This window comes from Elgaria multicarinata, chromosome 1 (genome assembly GCF_023053635.1).
Source record: "Elgaria multicarinata webbii isolate HBS135686 ecotype San Diego chromosome 1, rElgMul1.1.pri, whole genome shotgun sequence".
Taxonomy (NCBI): Eukaryota; Metazoa; Chordata; class Lepidosauria; order Squamata; family Anguidae; genus Elgaria; species Elgaria multicarinata.
The window spans coordinates 218537341-218557962 of NC_086171.1; positions in this window are offsets into that span (position 1 = coordinate 218537341).

Consider the following 20622-nt stretch of genomic DNA (forward strand, 5'->3'; position numbering starts at 1 on the left):
TGACCGCCCCAAAGGAAAAGGAGACTTCCCCTGCACGCCCAGCCTTCCCCAACCCTGTGCCCGCCAGGTGTCACAGACCACAACTCCTGGGTGACCTCCGTTCCTTTTCTCAAGAACAGGCAGTGAGGTTCTCTTGGCATCCGCTCCGCCAATTGCGCTGGCGAAATCATGCGCCATGGCCAATGCTATTTTGGGCGACATTAATAGAAGTATAGCTTCCAAATCACGGGAGGTCCTGGTTCATCTCTATTCGGCCCTTGTTAGGCCTCATCTAGAGTATTGCGTCCAGTTCTGGGCTCCACAATTCAAGAAGGACGCAGACAAGCTGGAGCGTGTTCAGAGGAGGGCAACCAGGATGATCAGGGGTCTGGAAACAAAGCCCTATGAAGAGAGACTGAAAGAACTGGGCATGTTTAGCCTGGAGAAGAGAAGATGGAGGGGAGACATGATAGCCCTCTTCAAATACTTGAAAGGTTGTCACACAGAGGAGGGCCAGGATCTCTTCTCGATCCTCCCAGAGTGCAGGACACGGAATAACGGGCTCAAGTTAAAGGAAGCCAGATTCCAGCTGGACATCAGGAGAAACTTCCTGACTGTTAGAGCAGTATGACAATGGAATCAGTGACCTGGGGAGGCTGTGGGCTCTCCCACACTAGAGGCATTCAAGAGATCTGTCAGGGATGCTTTAGGGTGGATTCCTGCATTGAGCGGGGGGTTGGACTCGGTGGCCTTGTAGGCCCCTTCCAACTCTGCTATTCTATGATTCTATGAGGACATGTCATAAAAAAACTTCCAGAAGAAAAATATCTCCAAGCATCGTCACATAATGGGAAGATTAGTTGGACACCTTCAGGAAAAGAATCCCACAACTTCAGGGCCACCACTAAGTAGGCCCAGTGCTTGTTCTTATCTAATGATGGGACATAGGGCAGCAGCTCTGTTGATGCTTTTAAGGCTTGGGCACCCTTCATATGTCAAAGATGGTCAGGGAACTGTATTCATCTATTATTACATTTATATTCTGCCTTTTTCCTTCTTGTAAAGTGGCTTATGTAGTCCTCCTCCTCTCCATTTTGAAGTTTCGTCTTTATACCCCATCACTTTGAAAATTGTAACTAAAAATCAGGTTATTAGTTGTCCAAGGCTGAAATCCTATACAGGCTTACCTAGGAGTGAGGCCTGTTGGAGCTGTTCTACATAGTTAATCCGCTGTCTCGCAGAATTGAAATCAGACCACTGCACGACAGGCATTTCCTTTCCTGATTTTCTGCTACATACCCTCTTGTTGGTACTGTAGTATAGCAGAATAGCACAAATGCAAAATTAGAAAATGCATTTTCTTTCACTTTCTTTAATACTGCATTTCCCCAGCTCTAAAAAAGCACAGACACACACACACCGCCCCAAAGACAAGAGGGCTCCCTTTGCAAGATGGAGACTACCATAAGGTCTTGAACACTGCACACTGTTGTGTGTGCATCCGGAGAGGCTGAGCGCCGCAAGGGATGTGTTCATCCAGTTCTCTTCTTGGGTTGGATTTTGGGGTGGGGGTGTTCGCCTACCTCTAGACAGGTATCTTCTCTTATTTTTCACAACGCAAAAACAAATGACATTTTCATCCGACCCTTCCTCCAGTGAGCTCTGGGGACCAGACACGCTCCTACCTTTTTATCCTCACATCAGCCCTTTGGGGTAGGTTCTGCTGAGGGAGAGTGAATGTCCCAATGTTGCCCAAGGAGTTTCATGGCTGAGTGGTGCAGGATTTGAACCCTGAGTTCCCTGGTCCAATTCCAGCACTCTGTCCCAGCCTTCCCCAACCTGTGCCCTCTAGATGTGTGGGGCCTCATTCCCATCCAGCACAGCCCATGGCAGTCCAGCACATCTGGGATCTGAGCTAGCAGAGACTGACCAAGAGAGGGATCTTGGGGTTTTCGTGGACAGCCCAATGAAAATGTTGACCAGGTGTGCAGCTGATGTGAAAAAGGCCAATTCCGTGTTAGGCATAATTAGGAGAGGTACTGAAAAGAAAAGTGCCACTCTCATGGTGCCCTTGTACAGACGTTTGGTGCAGCCACACTTGGAATACGGTGTGCAGTTCTAATCAACACACCTCAGAAAGGGGATTGTAGAGCTGAAAAAAGGTCCAGAAATGATCAAGGGGCTGGAGCAAATCAGCTATGAGGAAAAGTTACAAAGCCTCAGAAAAGAGGGGAGCGAGGGGAGACAGAGATGTACAAAATTCTGCATGGTGTGGAGAAAGAGGAGAGGGAGACATTTTTCTCCCTCTCTCAAAAAAACTAGAACCCCAAAGGGGCCATGATCCCATGAAGATGATTGGTGGGAGATTCAGGACAGATCAAAGGAAGGACTTCTTCACACAGCGCAGAGTTAAACTGTGGAACTCACTACCACAAGATGTGATGATGGCCACCAATTTGGATGGCTTTAAAAGGGGGTTGGATAAATTCCTGGAGGGTACTGGAGGGAGTATACTAGCCCAGATACCTATATGCTACTTCCATTATCAGAGGCAGTATGCCTATTCACGCCCATTGCTGGGGAATATGGGTGGGAGGGTGCTGTTGCACTCATGTCCTGCTCATGGGTCCCTGGTCGTGATGTGGCTGCTGGCCATGGCGTGAACAGAATGCTAGACTAGATGGAGCCTGGGTCTGATCCAGCATCAGGGCTCCTCTGATGTTCTTATCTGGAGGGCACCAGGTTGGACATGGCTTCTCTAACCTCTACACACACACACACACACACACGTCGTTTTTACTGTAGTGGCATACTTGAGATTTATGTGTCAGTTGTTTTGCGATGGTGATCTTGGTCATCTCTCGGGTTTCTGTCTTTGTGTATGACTAAATTGTGTGTGTTGGTGAAACTCACGAAATAAATAAAAACCAGCTGACGGACAAAGGCCTCCAAAGGTGCCCTTGGCTGCTTTTGTCTTTTCTTTTTCTAGTACTCAAACAAACTCTCCACCTCCACCTCCTCCTCCCCTGGAATTTGTTACATTTTGTTTCTCCTCGGATTCTTCTTTCAAACTCTGCTTGCTCCCTAATCCTCTCCTTTGCAAAAGCGCGACGCCCTTCTGCGTGGGATACACAGGCTTGTTTATACGGCTGAGCGCAATGTTTCAAATGCCTCCGCTCTCGGCCAAGCCTGTATGACCATGCCTGGGCGACGTCCGTGACCTTGGACCGGCCTGGAACACCAGGTGTTATATAACTCTTAGAAAGGTAACCTGGACACAAAGAACACAACACCTGCAAGAAATGGCTTTGACAGAAAGCAGGTGACACCAGCATTCCCTCAAAGGTGGCTTTTGCTCATTGAAAGTGCTGGGGGGGGGGGGGGCGGCGGAGTGGGGAATGCCCTCTTCACTACTCATACCGGCCCTGTTCGAAGACACCTTAAACCACAGTGGTTAAGGCTGTTTTGTTAAAACAAACAGAGCAATGTAAATCAATACACACAGCTAAAAATGTACTAAATCATTAACAAACTAAAACCAGTAGAAGAATTTAAAAGCAGTAACAACAATTAAAACTATGGCCATTCCTACACCAGCCCAAAAATGTGGGGCTGGTCACAGCTGAGTCCTTTTGCATCCAAATAACGCACAGGGACTTCCGGGGGCAGGGTGGGACGAGTGCGGATTTCCCCAGGGATAAGTACTCCCTGGGAAAACCCAATTCCTCCCACGGTCTTGGGATCATCCTGAGACCGCGGGAGGTGCATGGCCACCCATCCCAGCTTCTTCCCTCTTCCCCGCGAGTAGCGGGGGTCGTCAGAGGGAAGGAGCTGGGACGGGGAGTCCAGGACCATTGGGGATGGGGTGGGGTGGGGAACAGGGTTGGGGCTTCTTTTTTTACCTTATTTTTCTCTCCAGCTCCTTTTCCTTTAAAAAAAAATGGCGCCCACAATGCGCAACGCCCCTCCTCCCATCCCGGATGTCGCGCGGCCATGTGGACTCAGGGTGACAATCCCAGAAGTAGGTAAGTCTGGGATCACCCCCTCTCCGGCCCTCTACACCCATAGATGTAGAAAGCGCCTGTGTGCAACCTTGGAGAATTTTAGCTTTCAAATAATTTTGGCTTTAATAAAATGCCAAATTTTAACAGCATACACAGCTCTTTGCACCATCCTGTCTTCTTATTTTTAATCTACATTGGGCCTGCTCAAAAGACACCTTGAACCATGGCTTTAACCACGGTGGTTAAGCCAGAAAGCTGGGCAGTGTTAATGGCTTTAAGGATTTTTGCTTTATTCACCATGGTTAAAGCCGTGGTTTGTGTCTAGCCCAAGTTTCTAGCTTAACCACTGTGGTTAAAGCCATGGTTTAAGGTGTCTTCTGAACAGCTTAACCACTGTGGTTAAAGCCATGGTTTAAGGTGTCTTCTGAACACAGCCCGGCTTTTTGGCGTAACCATTGTGGTTAAAGCCGTGGTTTAAGGTGTCTTCTGAACAGAGCCATTGGCCCCGTTCAGACAACACGCTAAACCATGCTGCTTAACCACAAAATGGTTAATGGAATGCATTTGTATAATCCAGGGGCAGCTGACCAGACAAGCACATGCTTATGGATGCTCCTTTTGCTATTTTTTCTTTTCTTTAAGCATGTATTATCTTGTTCAACCATAAAATGGTGCCTATTCCCAAATAAATTGTTTAGCAGCAGAAACAAACTCCATTTTATTCCTGCAGTCATGATGATGCTAAGATTTAAGGGGATTTAAAATGCAAAGCTGCACATGCTCAGAGACTGTTCGTATGTGGATTTTTAAAATAAAAATAAATCATGGATGTAAACGGTCTTATTTTGCTTTAGTTGTGTGCTTTAGCACTGAAGTCTAAATCTGAGGTCTGAAATTCCCTAGCTGCACCACTGTGTGGCTTCCCTCTGGGTTAATGGAAAAATTGAAAAGACCTCAGCGTCACATCTTACTTGCCTGTGAGCATTTTCTTTAGCCAGAAAAGCACAGCATGCTAACTAAACCATCTTTGTTTAAATCATCGGTCCAAAACAAACCAACAAAAATCCCTCTTCTACCGTTCTGATTACTCTCATCAAGAGCAATATAGAACAACTAGAAGAATCATCCCAGAGTAAAAACAAAATATAAAAAAGGAAACCCTTTCCTATGTGATGCAGCCTCCAACTTCAATAAAACAAGCAACTCCATGTATTTGGCAGAAATGTCCAGAATCCAATAAGCAAGACTAGAAATGCCTGGGTAGGTTAGTTCAAACCCTCTAGGGAGGATATTCCTACATCTTAGTGGATGTCTTACAGCTGGACCGCTTCATGAGCAGCACCGAAAGACAGAACAAAATGGTGGGAAAGGAAGAGGACGCACCTGGATTTAGGTCCTTTTGACACATAATCACATTATATTTGATAGAAAAGGGCTGTGCCGCCACCCGCACCCCCCACCCCCCTAGACCATTCAATTGAATGGTCTTACGGGGACAGTACGACGATGGAATCAGTTGCCTGGTGAGGTTGTGGGCTCTCCCTCACTAGAGGCCTTCAAGAGGCAGCTGGACAACCATCTGTCAGGGATGCTTTAGGGTGGATTCCTGCATTGAGCAGGGGGTTGGACTCGATGGCCTTGTAGGCCCCTTTCAACTCTGCTATTCTAGGATTCTAGAATTCTATGACAGGGCTCCTGTATCGTTAACAGTTGTGATGAAGAGGAGTCATTTGTAGGCATGCAGCACCTGCTGAAATTCCCTCTCCACCACAGCTGCTAAAGATAAAGGAGCCCTGTCCTCCTTTCCATAGGTTCACCCTACTAATCATGACAGAAAGCCAAGAAACCCATTCACCCTCTCTCACCACCACCCCCGCCACCACCCTCCGAATGACCTGGCCCTGCCTCTCAGCTTTCTTTGTAGACAAAAGGGCCGTGGGCGGCGCTGCTGTCAAGCCAGCTGTGCAACACATTGCCTTTGCCCCTCCTTTGCACGCTAGCGGCAGCCACCCACTGCCTGTTAGGCTGGGGAGGAAGCAAGGTGGAGAGGCAGCAGCAGTCACCAGCAGAGGGCAGGAGCACCCCTACTGCTGGCGTTGGCTGGTGTCGGCGGAGGGAGCAGCAATACGAGCGGTGGGTGCCAGCAGGTAGCCCGTGGAGCAGTGGCCTCTTGACTCATGAACCAACAAAACCCCCCACCATTGTCCCCCCCAGTTGCCCCCCCATTACACCCTCCCATTGGACATCCCCACTGCAGAAATCTGGCCCCCGTCTTTACAGCGGTGCTTTAGTGCTGCGAGGCGCCTTGTGCCTGCACTTGTGTTCCTTCCTGACGTTTGCATGGGAACGAACGCAAGTGCGAACTTTCCCAGTTTTTAAAAGTAAAAAAAAAACTAGATGGGGAGAGGAGAGGAACGGGGCGGTTCCTCCCCACCTTTTAAAAGAGTTATTATCTGTATCTCTGCAGCTGCACAGATACAGATAATAAAAATAAAAAGAAATGGGGTGGGGAGGAATGGGCAGCCGGAGGGAGGGTGCGAAGAGAGGGGGCAGGGACTCCGGGCAAACCACCTCGCCTCTCCTCCCTCCATCTGCCTGTTCCTTCCCCCACCCCACAATTTCTTTTTATTTTTATTATCTGTACCTGCGCAGCTGCTGGTCTGTTTTTCTTGAAACCCATGCAGAACTCTCTCCTCCCCCTCCCCTCACCCACTTTAAAAAGAATGGTGTATTTGATGGGGGGGGGGGGGAAATGATATTCCTAAGCATGCAATTTTTGTTCTTTCTTATTTCATGTTTTGTTTTCTGTTCTGTTAAATTCACAATAAAAGGGGGGATTTTTTAAAAAAGGGTTTGGGTATTATCCTATAAGGCCCTAAACAATTTGGGACCAGGATACCTGAGAGAGCACCTTCTCCTGCAAAGGTCCACCTGTCCATCGCAATCCTCATGAGAGGCCATCGTGATGGAGCAACAACCTGCACGTGTCCATCTGGTGACCATCAGGAAGAGAGGCCTTTTCTCTGGTGGCACCCTGTCTCTGGAATACCCTCTGCCCAGAGATAGAACACGTGCCAACTCTAATGCTATTCAAGAACAGGATGAAAACATTTGTGTTTGTCTCAGCGTCTGATGGTTTGCCTAATTATACCATTCTGAATTTTGTTTGTTTGCTATGTTTCAGCTATATTGTATGTTTATATTTCTATGTTTATATTACAAGTTTGATTGCCTAGATACGTTTTATATAACAGGCAATGCATAAATATTTTTAAATAAATAAAAAACACAACCCAAAATGGAGAGGGGGACCCCAAAATACTCCAAAGAGAACTAAGCATGCTCACCAGCTGTTGACCAGGGACCAATAAAGCAGGGCACGGTGCAACAGCACCCTCCCACCCATGTTCCCCAGCAACTGTACATAGGCGTACTACTCCTGACACAGAAGGCAGCTGGGAAAGAGCGTGACTGGCTGGCTGGAACACTCCATACTGCAAAATCTTGTAGTAAACCCTGCTTGTTTTATAGCTTTTATACCCATCAATTATATGCCCAGGGTGGTTTACGCAAAGAATAAAACAGCGTAATCTGCCTCTTTGTTAGTTATCTGGGTGAGCAGATACGGTCTTTCTACGTGACTTATTCCAGCATTCAAGTTCCCTGTTACCATTGCTCCGCTGTTATTTCCAGCAAGGTTTGGTGTGACACGTGATGCGTTAAACCACAGTGAGACGTGGCGCCTTGGGGGCCTGGGAACAAGGAGCCTGGCAAATGCTATAGAGCGGTCACAGAATCATAGGATTAGTAGAGTTGGAAGGGGCCTATAAGGCCATCCAGTCCCACCCCCTGCTCAGTGCAGGAATCCTCCTTACATGCCCAACAGGAGGCGGGTTGGGAAGATGCTGGAGAAAGAGGTGGAGCCACACCAGTGAGGTAAGGCATTGCATGCGCGTCTCAGGAGGAGCCGTCGCACAGTGGAAATGCTCCAATCGGGAAAGGGTTGTGAGTGACGCCAGCGATGAGAAACTCTGGAGCGTGGACAATACCGGGCGAGGTGGGGTTGTGGCAAATGGAACCCAGTGAACATCAATCAGGCAGTGTATTCTGCAGATTGTCAGCCAGCCTTGGAATCAGTGGTGCACAGGGCCTCGGTTGGTTGAGGGGAAATCACATAAACCAAGAGAAAGGATGAGGCGGGGGGCGGGGCCAAATGGAGGGCATGTGGTCGTGATCGCCAGGTGACGTGAACCATGCCTGACCATCAGGGCTTTTCTAGGTAGACGTTATCTAGGAAGTTCATCGGGCGTCCCACCCAGGATGTCCCGAATCAACATCGGGGCGTTGTGAAGGAGCCTGGAGCGCAAGAAGCTTTGATAGCGCTGTGGAGGGGTGTTCAAAGGCTTGGGCCACTGGTTCAAATTTGGCTTCCACCTTGGTCTGGCTGGAAGACGTCAGCTTGGGAATGAGAGGCGCCAGCGACCTCGCTGGGTTGTCACGGGGGTTACCACTTAATGAGGACTGCAAAGCAGCGCCTGCCAATGAAAAGTGGGACATATAGATGAGCGGCCCGTAAGAAGTTAGAGGCCGTCAGAAAAGTGATAAGTTTGTAGCTGACACGTGTGTGTGTGTGTGTGTGTGTGACAGAGAGAGAGAGAGAGAGAGAGAGAGAGAGGTGGGGTTGGGAAGGCCTGAAGAGGCCTTCCATTGTTTCACTGTGATTCTGTTTTGAATTCTAAGACGAATATGTAACTTTGACTAAATGCATATATTTTTTGTTTGCAAAGGCAGCCTGCCAGCATCAACTGTTTAGCAAAACCAACCCAAAGGCCCCTGCTGTGGGTGCCTGTATCTCCTGGGCTGAGGCTGTGCGCGCCCGAGGGTGCCCCATGTTGCTCAGGCAACTCTGCACAGCAGGGACTGTGAGCGCCTCAGGCAAGGTGGGCCGGCCCCCTCCCACGGAATGAGCACCCGGTTGGGAGGGGGCATGCGGCTAGTTCACCAAGGTCACCTTGCAGCGGCCCCTCCCTGCCTGGATCTCCCCACCCTCGCCGGAGCATTTATAGCCCTGCTTCGCTTGGCTTGCCTCTAAGACCCGGTTGCAACCCGTGCACCGCACCATGAAGCCTGGGCTCCTCGTTCTGGTTGCGGGGCTCTTCGTGGGCCTCCTGGTGCTCGAACCCACGTCTGCTGTTCCGCTTCCACAAGGTGAGTGTAGAGCCACCATCACCTGTGTATTGCGGCGGGGGCAGGATCCAGCCCCTGTTGAAGATCCCCAAAGGCTTAATCCCTGCCATGACCCTCAGCCTCATGCAGCTAAGGCAACTAAGGCCTGGTGAAACCTGGATGAGGGCAGAAGCTTTTCGCGGGTCAGGAAGAGGACCACGAAAGCTTCTGCCACAGTCAGAGTGTGGCTAAAGTTCCAGGGGTCAGTAGACGCTCCGCTGCTTTCGCTACAGCGGACGAATGCAGCTGGAATTTGGCTTAACACACCGCTGCATGTGCGGCTACCATGGGAACCTCTCCCAGGCCTGCATGGTTTGCATGAAGTTGCTTCAGGGGGTGGACCTTTCTGGTCCTTGGCTGCAGAGCCAGTGTCCGCCACAGGCCGCCTCCACCCCGCATGGCAAGAGCTTGGCTTGGGGGCTTGGAGCTCACAGTGCTGCAGCTGCCAGAGGCGCTGCGTGATTTACACTCCCTCGAAACGGAAATCAAAGCCGGGCCGGGTGCCTTGCCTGAACTGGGAGAGACGGAGTGAGAGCAGGCAGGTGACAGTGGAGGCCAACTGAGGGCAGAGGTGAGGGTGGATGGCCTCCCTCCACAGGACCGGGTCTGATGTGGTTCCCTGGCTGTGGAACCCCCCCGCCAAGGAAGCGCGCCACTGGCGCTGAGCCTGCTGTCATTCCAGAGGCAGGCGAAGGCCTTTTTTCACCAGTGGGGTGTGCAGCAATCGGGCCGGCCCTCTTCGGCATATGCGTCCTCGCTCGCTCTTATCTGGCTCCCGTTTTTGCTCTTAGTTGGTTCATGAGTTGACTGCTTTTAAAATGTTCAATGGCCAGCGTGGCTTATGGTCTGTAAAATTGAAGGACGGGGCAAGAAATGCTTTAAATACATACGTACTTGTATGCAGGCATAGGTACAGAAGATAAAAAAATTAAACAAAATTAAATAAGAAAAAGACCCAGGAAGATACAGAGCGTCGTCTGTATTGACCACTCACGGTTCTTTGCGGGGCCTTTTGAGGATGCAGTGACCCTCCTGCACGTCTCCCGCTCCTTCTGCTCTTTTTTCTGTCACAAAATAAGACCCAGAAAATCCGATATACATATTTTGCTATAATGAAACTTGCCGCCATTTCCTGCTGTGTGCAGGAGAAGCAGCGTGATAGAAACGCCCACTGCCTGGGCCATGTGGACGTTGCTGGTGCTTCCTCTTTCTTCACCATGTGAAGGAAGAGGGAGCTGCTTGTCCCTATTGTGGGACAGAAGCAGGAGGCAAAGCGACAGGAAGGAAACACGATTTTTCCCCATCTGATGATGCTCACAGAGAACCGTGAGTTGTTGTGCAATTCCCAGGCCTGGACTAGAGCAGCTCTGGGCAGGTCTGAGTTCATCAGGTCTGTGCTTTTCACTCTTAACGTGACCCTTATCCATGCCTCTTACGGAAGATTCTGCAAAGGGCTGGAGGAGTGTGTGTGTGTGTGTGTGTGTGTGTGTAGATATACGTTGTATGCACACCAAATGCACACAAGCCACATGGCTCCCTGATCTCAGCTAGTGCTGATGGGCTGCTCTTCTTCACACGGCAGTGGCGAGGAATCATGAGGACAATGGGACAATGGGAACAAAGCCCTATGAAGAGAGACTGAAAGAACTGGGCATATTTAGCCTGGAGAAGAGAAGATTGAGGGGAGACATGAGAGCACTCTTCAAAGACTTGAAAGCTTGTCACACAGAGGAGGGCCAGGATCTCTTCTCAATCCTCCCAGCGTGCAGGACACAGAATAACGGGCCTAAGTTAAAGGAAGGCAGATTCCGGCTGGACATCAGGAAAAACTTCCTGACTGTTAGAGCAGTATGACAATGGAACCATTTACCGAGGGAGGTTGTGGGCTCTCCCACACTAGAGGCCGTCAAGAGGCAGCTGGACAACCATCAGTCAGGGATGCTTTAGGGTGGATTCGTGCACTGAGCAGGGGGTTGGACTCGATGGCCTTGTAGGCCCCTTCCAACTCTGCTATTCTATGATTCTATAATTGTAATACAGAGATCCTCAGAAGTGAGAGAAGCGCCTTCATCTAAACCAGAGAGCAAGAGAGAGACTGTGGCCATAGCTAGACCTAAGGTTTATCCCTGGATCGTCCAAGGGTCAAACCTGTTCATCTAGGTGACACACAGGGGATCCAGTGCTCAGGCAGGGGCGAACCCTGGGTGATCCCAGGATAAACCTTAGGTCTAGCTGTGGCTCAAGTGCGTGGATGGTGTTCTGCGGATGTGCTGTTATGGAGCTGAGTCAGGGACCAGCGTGGGTTAAGCACAAGCATCTTGTGGCTTGCAGGGCCCGTGATTTGCTAGTGCTCAGTCAACAGGCACAGAATCATAGATTCATAGAATAGCAGAGTTGGAAGGGGCCTACAAGGCCATCGAGTCCAACCCCTGCTCAGTGCAGGAATCCACCCTAAAGCATCCCTGACAGAGGGTTGTCCAGCTGCCTCTTGAAGGCCTCGAGTGTGGGAGAGCCCACCACCTCCCTAGGTAACTGATTCCATTGTCGTACTGCTCTAACAGTCAGGAAGTTTTTCCTGATGTCCAGCTGGAATCTGGCTTCCTTTAACTTCAGCCCGTTATTCCATGTCCTGCACTCTGGGAGGATCACCTACCTCAAACCCCAGGTGAGTTTTGCATTGTCACCTCCAGGGCGCTGTGTGATCTGGACTTGCGTTTGACTTGATGGCCGCTGTGATGTTCATGCTGCTCTTGGCAACTGTAGCCTTATGCAGAAGAAAGCAAACATGTTGAGAGCTGCCGCAACGGAGTGCCAGGGGAATTTGGCTCATGTTCCGGATGATGCCAGAGGTGCAGCAAGGGGAATCCTGGGCTCCTCTTTGCCCACTTCCCCTGGAGTTTGGAAGGTGCAAAACTACTCCAAGAGTAGAGCACTCCAGGGGAAACAGTCTGTGCCGTTTGGATCTTACATGTCCTTGATTTAGGTTTCGTGAGCTACCTTGAAGGATTTTTTAAGCAGGAGGAGGAGGAGAGAAAGAAAGAAAGAGGGGGAGGGAGGGGAGGGAGGGGAGGGAGAGATTCTTGGGTGCCACAAAACCAGAGGAAAATGAACTATGGGAGCGCATTCCTTGCTGTTGCACCCTCTGACCCTTGGCAGGCTCAGGAATGTGGTGGGACCAGAGCAGGGTGGGAGCCAGGGAGGGGAGGTCACCTGTGGTCTCTCAGACAGACAGCACCTGCTCTCGCAGAGGCAAAGCTATTGACCCCTTCACTGCCAGGGGGCTGCTTCCGGCCGGTTTAAAAGTTAACGCCGCCACTGAGAGAGGCAGTCATTGAAACAGTTCCTAGAGGGGCGGCCGCGCTGTGAGCCAGTCTGGGGCAGCAGAAACAACCAGTGGCCTTGTGGCACCTCAAAGACCAGCAGAAGTATTCTGGCAGATGCTTTTGCAGGCGAGGAGAAGTCCGTTGAGCTCGATGGGACTTGTTTATTTTATTGGCACTCTGGCCGTCTTCCATGAAGCCCTGGGCAGCCTTTCCCAGGTTTCCTGTTCTCTCCGCACCCAACTGGTCACATCTCGTGAGCTCAGCTCAGGTCCCCCTGATGCTCCGCTTCTGATATCCTGTCCTACGACATATTGGTGTAGTTCACATTTCATGTGTTACATTTCTAGGCTGCGCAACATTCAAACTCTCTGGGCAGTTTACAAAGAATAAAAACCTTAAAAATACAGCATTGTGCGTAATATAAAAACAGTTTAGCTGCAAATGTATAAGCAGAGCGGACGCACACGCACAGGAACGATTTCGCGCAGTCACGCAGTCTATCACTGGCGACAGCGTCGGTGAAGCTGGCTCCGTGAGGGGCATCACTTTAAGGCCGCCCCCCCCAACCTGGTGCCCTCCAGATGTGTTGGTCTTCAACTCTCATCATCCCCAGGGATGATGGGACTTGCAGCTGAACACGTTTGGAGGATGCTATGATGCTGGGGGAAATTGTGCAATGGTTGTGTTTTTGCAAGGACGTAAGTCCGGTGGCTGTAGGGTTGGCAGTGTGTCCCATCACTCCACGGGTGGATTGTCTCACTTTATTTGCCTTCCGTTCTTTGCTTTACACCTGCAGCCTGTTAGTTTTCTCGGGGTGGTGGCAGGGTGTTATTTATTTTTTGTGCTCTGAGAAAAAACAGCAACAGGCAAGCCTCCCTCATGGCCTCTGCCCAAGTCTTCTTTTCCTCACCCCACCGTGACCTCCCACCTGGACTGGGAAGAGTTGTGTGACTCCCAAACCCGCCGCTTTGAGCCTAGAAAGCAAATAAGGGCAGGGCGTTCCGTGGCAACAAGGAAGTCCTTTTGTCCTTTCGAGCAGGAATGCAGACGTCATGGCAAAAGTCAATCTTTGGATACGGCAAGCCCAAATCTGTTCTCACTCTGAACACTGAGATCTGGACTGTGTCCAGACCAGAGGGAAGCCTGGGTCTGGGTCTTCTCTGCTAACCCGTCCTTTCTGTCCTGCCCACTCCCACTCCCAAAACAGAGAACCAGGGTCTTGGGTCATGTCTATATGGGTTCTTTACCCTGGCCTAAATGCGCAGAGTCACATTTCAGGACACATGACGCAGCCGTCCATTTGCCGCAGCACCGGGTTTTTAATGCGATAATGCGCATATTCGTAGTTGCAATTTACCGCGACTTTTGGATCAATGTCCAAGTTTGCACCACGTCATAGTTATGTGTTGTTGGGGGAGTTAAATCGCATTTTGAGGGCAGGACAAAGTGATTGACCAATTTCCCGCCTTCCCACCTATCGCGTCCTCCTCTGGCTGCCTCGTTCCTTTGCGCCTTTTTCATTTTGAATTATATGATTCTGCAGAGCTGCGCAGATACAGCTTATAATATTAAAACAAAGAGGGGGGAACAGGCAGCCAGAGGGAGGAGGTGCTCTTTCTTGAGCTGACCACCTCTCCACTCACGCCCTGTGCTTCTCCTGCCTTTAGGAAACCTTTTCTTTAAGGGTTGTCCTTTGCAACGCACTGCTTTCCCCCACTCTCACAACCTCCTCTGCTGCCTCGTTCCTCCCCCTCCCCCCTGGAGCTCCGCAGATAAAATTTATAGCTTTGCTCATCTCTACTCCATAGCATCGTATATGCGATAATGCGCACGTGCGCATTAATAACTACACCACAAAAAAAAATTCAGGAGATAAATTGCTGTTGCTGCTGCAGTGATTCGAATCAACAAAAATTAGGGTTTATATTCAATGAGAAGCCACCCCGTTGTCATATAGCTGGGGGCTCAGTCTGTTGCTTAAGGATCTGGTGTGATCTTGGTTTCCATGCAAAGGTTCTGGGAGGTGAAGAGAATAAGTGAGCAAGAGGGTGCCAGGTGGGAATCTACACTGATGTTATTCTAATGTTTTGAATGGGTTACTGTGACGCACAGCGTCATGTGACCCTGGGTCTCTAACGTTGTAAATGAGTTGTATTTACAGGTTCTATTTCTTAGTTCCAGCGCGGCTACTGATCCATGTGTCTCGTTCTACCGGTAATTTTCCTCTTCTCTGAGAGTAGCAGAGCTGCTGGGTTTGCTCCACCCACTTCCTGTTCTCCTTCCTTCGCCCCGTTTGCTATCTTAACTGCTACAGCAGATAAATCACACCAGCGTTATACTGTGCAATCACTGACAATTGCATGCAAAGGACTCAGAAGTTTTCCACCTTAGAATCTGCTTTTACTGTGAAGTACTCCCAGGCATCCTGCCTTAATTGTGCTCCTTTTTCAAAAGATTCGCCCGAGCCGCTGCTGTGGGCACAGGAGCAGAATTTTAAACAAAAGCTTACATATGCGTAAGCTTTATAGATAAAGACACCAAAATTGGCACAGTAATTCAAATACCAAATTTGAATCAAATTGGGTCATCGGTTGATTTTTTTTTAACATTTCCGCCCTCTTTGCAAAGGAGCTGAGGAGCGCTCAAAGGCTCACTGTAGCTCCGTGCAGGAAAATTAACAAGGGTCTCTGCTCCCTGTCCCAAAGGGGGGCTGCTGCTAAAACTTTTCAATTTGGTTACCCATCCAAACCCTGACCAGACCCAGCTCAGCTTAGCTTCAGCAAAGTGGCTGGCTCCAATGCGTTCAGGCAATTCCCTGGGACTTGTGTTAAGATGTTTTGGGAGGGGGGTTGTGTGTGCTTATGACTATTGCCCTGCACTGCTGGCTAGGAATGAGGCAGGCAGTGGGCGGAGCAAACCCAGCAGCTCTCAGAGAAGAGGGAGAACAACGGAAAGGATTTAACAATGTGCCCTGCAGTAACGTTACAGCTAAACGTAAGTCACGCTAGTGTGTCCCGTGATACAGAGAACCACTAGCAACGGTATAAGACTAGTGTAGATCCGGCCCAGGGGTGGAATGAACACAGAGGAACTTCCCAAGAGTCCCTGGGGGATTGGAGGCCACGAGGCCACTTCATAGAATCATAGAATAGCAGAGTTGGAAGGGGTCTACAAGGCCATAGAGTCCAACCCCCTGCTCAATGCAGGAATCCACCCTAAAGCATCCCTGACAGATGGTTGTCCAGCTGCCTCTTGAAGGCCTCGAGTGTGGGAGAGCCCCCAACCTCTCTAGGTAACTGTTTCCATTGTCGTACTGCTCTAACAGTCAGGAAGTTTTTCCTGATGTCCAGCTGGAATCTGGTTTCCTTTAACTTGAGCCCGTTATTCCGTGTCCTGCACTTTGGGAGGATCGAGAACTTGTGCAACATGACCTGGGGGGGGGGGGCTTCTCTTGCATTATGCCGAAGGGGATGTAAGCAGATGCTCCGTAACGGGGTCATGCAGTGGAGACATCTCAGAACAGGCACTAGCAGGTGCCTCATTCTCATGAGTCACATTTAACCATTGTGATGGGCTGGTAATCGTTTCAGCAAAGTTCAACATGCCACAAAAATATATGGAGATGGAAACTAAACCCTGCACTCAGCCATCATGGCAGCCACAGGCCACAAGCTGGTTCACCCTTGTCTTTTGCCGTTTGTCCTTTCAATATTGCAAAAGAGATGGTCAAGCACACATCTGCTGGGCAGAGAATGGAGAGCCGAATATCATAGAATCATAGAATAGAAGAGTTGGAAGGGGCCCACAAGGCCATTGAGTCCAACCCCCTGTGCATTGCTTATTTCCAGCCTGCCCCATCGAACAGCCACTAATTGCTCCAAGGCAGTTCTCCATGAGTTTTGTGCAATTGTGCGTTTTTATGTATGTGCCTGCACACAAACAAATCCGTAAGTGTGGCAGAGAAAGCACCAAACATACACACCAATTTGGTGAGACGAGAAAAGGTTACTCCAAAGGGATGGGGGGGGAGCCCCTTTGGCACACTCTAAGCACTTGCGTGTATCCGGCAGGGCTTAGAGAATTCACTGGCCAGATGCAAAAGCAGAACAGGCCCTGAGAATGATGCGAATACGCTGGGCAGTGAACAAGCTCTGCTGAGTTGAGCCTTTTATAGCCACAGCGGCTTTTCCCCCACACAACAGTGACCCTCTATAAGGGACGGAGGGACGGTGAGCCAGTGTGGCATAGCGGCTAGAGCGTTGGACTGGGAGTCAGGAGATCCGGGTTCTAGTCCGGCCATGGGATCCCACTGGGTGACTTTGGGCCAGTCACAGTCTCTCAGCCCAACCTACTTCACAAAGGCCTAATCTACACCAAGCAGGATATTGCACTATGAAAGCAGTATGAAAGTGGTATATAAAAGGCAGGAGCCACACTACCGCTTTGTAGCGGTATTGAAGTGCACTGACAGCTGTTGGGGCCCATGGACACAGATCATGTACTGCTTTCATACCGCTATATCCTGCGTGGTGTGGCTCCTGCCATTTATATACCACTTTCTTGCCACAATGTCCTGCTTGGTGTAGATTAGGCCGTTGTTGTGAGGATAAAATAGGGAGGAGGAAGAGGAGGATTATGTACGTTGCCTTGGGCTCCTTGGAGGAAAAAAGGAGGGATACAAATGCAATAATGATGACAATGGTGGTGGCGATGGTGAATTCTTTATTCATATTAATGTAATTCTTTTATTAGGCCCAGCCAAAAAGATCACAAAAACATGCGTGCTTCTGAGATCTCGAATTCTCTTAACCAGGCAAGATGTTACAAAAAAACATATCTGTGGGTGGGGGTAGAATGAGATGAAAATAATCCTGACTAGACATCCTGGTGAAGTTGCAGTGGCTATGAGTTATGGGAGGCAGAAACAGCCGTAGCATAACCCTACAACAGACCGTGGTCCTTTATGTAACAGATGGGAACTGCAAGATGGTGATTATTTGTAAGATGAGAACTTGGCTGCAAACCGGTGGTTTCCTTGAGGCTCTCTGGGCGTGCCATCCTCTCTCCCCGGCCACATCCCGAATTTGACTGTTTGCCAAGTTTCTGCCCTCATGGCTACTTCAGGAGTTCTGCGGGTGGGATCTGCCAAGGACTTCCCATTCAGAATGACATGTATTACACAAGCCAAGGGCTACGGCAAAGGAGCATAATATGAAAACATGCAAGTAACAGAAAAGGCAGGGGGGGATGTCTACAATACTTAGTGGCCCTGGGCCCCGAGTTCCTCCAACGTATTGTTGTTCTCCTGCACCCCAGAACTGAGAGGGGTGAATTTGCAGCAGCTTCAGTGCTTACTAAGAGGGCTTCCACACACAGTCTTCGGGGTGCCCCGAAAGCGCTTCAGGGCGCCCCGAAACTCCTAGTGTAGCTACTGGTCAGAAGAGACGGAGGAAAAGGCAGCGGCGGCAGCGGCGAAAAGTTCCCAGGGCTCGGCAGCTTCCTTGCCGCCGAGCCCAACTCCCCGCCGGCCTCCTGCTGCCGGCAAAAGAGCCACCCGGGTTGGAGAGCTTGGTGGAAGAAGGCGGGCTCTTCCGCCGAGCTCTCCAACCCGGGTGGCTCTTTCGCCGGCAGCAGGAGGCCGGCGGGGAGTTGGGCTCAGCGGCAAGGAAGCCGCCGAGCCCTGGGAACTTTTCGCCGCCGCTGCTGCCTCTTCCTCCGTCTCTTCTGACCAGGTAGCTACACTAGGAGTTTTGGGGCGCCCTGAAGCACTTTCGGGGCATCCCGAAGACTGTGTGTGGAAGCCCTCTCAGACTTCAGTTTCCTAGAAGGAGGGCCCTGGAGACCCAGGGTGCTTCTTTTTAAAAACGGGTCTATTTACCCTGTGCTCAGAGCAAAAGCCTACAACATCACCACTCCAAGCAACATCTGCTTGCTCCCTGCTGTCCAGGGATCTTCTTCTGCAAGACAAAAAATTAATCTCTCCTGTTGTGTCAAATCTCAAAGAAATTTTTGAAGGCCTACAAGGCCATCGAGTCCAACCCCCTGCTCAATGCAGGAATCCACCCTAAAGCATCCCCGACAGATGGTTGTCCAGCTGCTTCTTGACGGCCTCTAGTGTGGGAGAGCCCACAACCTCCCTAGGTCACTGGTTCCATTGTCGTACCGCTCTAAATATAGAATTCCTACCGTATTTCTTTGATTCTAAGATGCCATCGATTGTAAGACGCACACTAATTTCAGTACCACCAACAGAAAAAAAAGCTTTGATTCTAAGAAATAATAAACGCACCCACAATTCTAAGATGCAGCCCGTTTTTAGAGGTGGTTATATGAGGGGGGAAAGTGCATCTTCGAATCAAATATGGTATATTCTTCCCACACTCTCAGGCTTAGCACAAGCAACTGGGATGGCCAACTCTTCACATTGCCTTTTTGTAGCTGTACCTTGAACAGCAGCTTGCGCTGCAGATGTTAGCGAGCGAGGGGGTCGTGTTTACCTCTGCACTGTGCAAAGCTTCACCTGATGATGAATGTATAGTTCAGGGTCTGAGCTGCTGTGAAAGGCACCAAGAGCAAGCTGAGGCATTTTTAGTGGGCAATTCCACCTTCAGTTACAGAACCACGAGACAGACCCCGTTCATCTGTGTATATAAAAAACCCCACCAAACCAGAGCACCCACTCCAGCTGCAGGTGGAACCTGAAAACACACACACAGTCCCCTGGAGAGAAAGGCAAGGGCAGAAAGAGGAAAGATTACCCCCCCACACACACACTCCTACACCCATCCACCCATTTCTAACCACATCCTTCTCTTCCATCTCCTCACTTCAGGCTACTGCAACTCAACTCTTGCCTTTGGTTTCATGAGCCAAAAGGCAAGATAAGAATGATTACACAGCTAATCACGGCAGTAGAAAAGATTAGATATGCTACCCAGAGGACCTTCTCTTCTGCTGCTCCCAGACTGTGGAATGGCCTGCCGGAGGAGACTTGTCAACTTAACAGTCTCCTAGCATTCAAGAAAGCTATAAAGACTGATCTCTTCCGGCAGGCCTATCCAGGGGAAGTTTAAGATTTTTTGTGTGTGTCTTTTAATACTTTTATTATTTTCTACAAAAGCAAAACACATATGGAAAGGTTAAAACAATACAGAATACGTAACAACTTATACAATACATCTAATAAAACACACACATATACATAAGGCTATATACCATTTGAAGCGAACTTCATATCAGACGACGACCATCAATTATTTCCATTTAGCCAGCTCAGAATTTCATAAAAAAGAAACGATCGCATGAAATAAAAGGAACAAAGAAAAAAAAAAGAAGAAGAAAAAAAGCACCAATTATATATAAAATCCACATACAAACAAATCATTCTTTTGCAGTTCTTATAAACTCAACCAAAAGTTTCCAGTCCATTACAAATGAAGTTTAGATTTTTCTTTTATTAGCGCCGTTAATTTCTCCAGCTCTGCCAGCTCCAACACCTTGAGAAGCCGTTCTTCCGTTGTTGGTACTTGGGTTTTCTTCCAATTTTAAGATGTTTTTAAAATGTTTTTAGGATTTTTTTTAGGACGTTTATAACAATGTATATTATGTTTTAATTATTATGTATTTTATCGTTTATTGTTGTTCCTGCCTCGATCAAAATGGAGAGGCGGGCAAGAAATTATGATGATGATGATGATGATGATGATGATGCCAAAGTGAATGGCAAGAAAAAGAAGCAAGCTCAGGCTGGCTGGACATAGCAGGAGAAGAATCATAGAATCATAGAATAGCAGAGTTGGAAGGGGCCTACAAGGCCATCAAGTCCAACCCCCTGCTCAATGCAGGAATCCACCCTAAAGCATCCCTGACAGAGGGTTGTCCAGCTGCCTCTTGAAGGCCTCTAGGGTGGGAGAGCCCACAACCTCACCAGGCAACTGATTCCATTGTCGTACTGCTCTAACAGTCAGGAAGTTTTTCCTGATGTCCAGCTGGAGATCAGGAAAAATGCCATTGTGGCTGGCGGGGAGGAGAGGAGGCCGGCCGCTGCCCCCCTCCAACTGCAAGGCCTCGTCTGACCCTGGCAGTCGAGG